Source organism: Acyrthosiphon pisum, unplaced genomic scaffold, assembly GCF_005508785.2.
Source record: "Acyrthosiphon pisum isolate AL4f unplaced genomic scaffold, pea_aphid_22Mar2018_4r6ur Scaffold_120;HRSCAF=501, whole genome shotgun sequence".
Classification (NCBI taxonomy): Eukaryota; Metazoa; Arthropoda; class Insecta; order Hemiptera; family Aphididae; genus Acyrthosiphon; species Acyrthosiphon pisum.
This window is the reverse complement of record NW_021760556.1, coordinates 20,051-22,027: the sequence shown is the minus strand read 5'-3', so window position 1 is coordinate 22,027 and position 1,977 is coordinate 20,051.

The window sequence follows — 1,977 nt, the reverse complement described above, 5'->3', positions numbered from 1 at the left end:
TAGGAGTCCATTGAGGACAAACATTGTGACACGAGATTTATATATATTAAGATATACATATTATAATTATTATTAGTCGCTATTGGTCTATAAAATAACATATTATATTGTTGTTTAATCATAACTGAACAATATTATTATATTAAACATAATCATATCCTGTCGTTTTAAAAACTAACCGTTATACTAAATATTTTGTATACATTGTTTTGAAAACCTTTTAATAGTGATATGTCGCGATCTACCAAACGTATTAGAGTTCCTAAGTTCATTATTATTAAATTTTAATGAATAAAATAACGTGCATATAAAAAACTCGTAAAACATTAAAATACGTAGTACATATACAGTATCTCAATATATTATATTATATATTCAGTCTTCTACTAGATACTTTTAAAAAGTATTCAAGTGCAGATACAGATACTTATTTTCAAAAGTATTTAAGTACAAATACAAATACTTCTTTTTTTAAATGTGTTTTAATTTTTACTTTGGCCTAATGACCTTAATAAGGTCATCTTGACAGCTTATAAAATGAATCGAAACATTAGTAAACTGAATTAATTTTTTATATTAGCACTAACTAGTTTTAAATATTAAAAAATATAATACAATAAGATATAATATATTAACTATTGACTATCGTTATGTTTTATATTATATACCTAATTCGAGTAAAGGTATTTCCAATTTTATTAGGAAATCGATGGACTGCATACATTATAAAATTCAATTAAATTAATATTTAGTACATAAATAAAAATGTTGTACAATTCCAAATTTGTATTATTTTATTTAAATTTAACGTCCCTACAAATAAAGTAGGAGGAAAAAAGTATTTAAAATAGTATTTGGTTTTAAATACAGATACCTACTTTCAAAAAAGCATTCAAATACTGTGCCCAAGTACTTTTTTAAATGTATTTAAAATACGTATTTGAGTACTAAAAAAGTATATTTGAATACTTTTACTCGAGTACTTTACAAGACTGTATATACTATACCTTTAGGTATAAATATACAGTATCTCTGTATAGGTTATTCATTTTATCTTATCGTACAAATTGGTCAGCCTCAAACTCTCAATAAAAGTTAAATATATAATATATAGGTATAATTAAATAGGTTCATGGGTATTATAGGTACGTTTTTTTTTTTAATCTTGGGATTTCTGGTAGGTCACGCATGCGATATCACTACCAACAATTTTAAGCATTTTTAAAAACATTGAATGGAATAATTAATATTTAAAAATATTTAGTGTATAATTAGTTTTCAAAATACGTTCATCGTACTTGGGGAAAAAATATTTGTAAATCACATATTTTCAAAAGATTGAATGGAATACTATTTTAAAATATTTGGTGTATTACGTTTTCAAAATACGTTCATCGTATTTGGATAAAAATATTTGTAAATCAAACATTTTTAAAACATTCGATGGAACACTGTTTTAAAATATTTGGTATACAACGTTTTCAAAATACGTTCATCAAATTTGGGTAAAACATTGAATGGAACACTGTATAGAAATACGTATATAGAAATCGAGTGAATATCAAATGTTGTAAAAATATGAATTTCAAACACTCATAAAAATTTAATTTGAGTTTCTTATAGACATTTTTTTTAGATTCTGAGTGGAACGATGAATGTATTGATTTTACAATGATGTGTGTTTTTTTTATTTTTTTATTTTTTATTTTTTTTATTTATTTTTTTATTTTTTTTGTGTCTGTGTACACGATAAGTAGTCGAAATAATGCTACGATTTTCAACTTCAGTATCTTGTTCGATCAGAAAGTGAATATCGTTGGTGCATTGGGGGAGGTCAAAATTTAAATTTCCCAGTAGTTTTCAAAACCGCCGGGAAAACAAAAGAAAAATTATGAAAAACGGGAATTTTTACGCAAAATCTATTTTCGAGAAAATCGATTTTGGTTTTTGGTGTAACTTTTAAAAAAAAAGACCGTG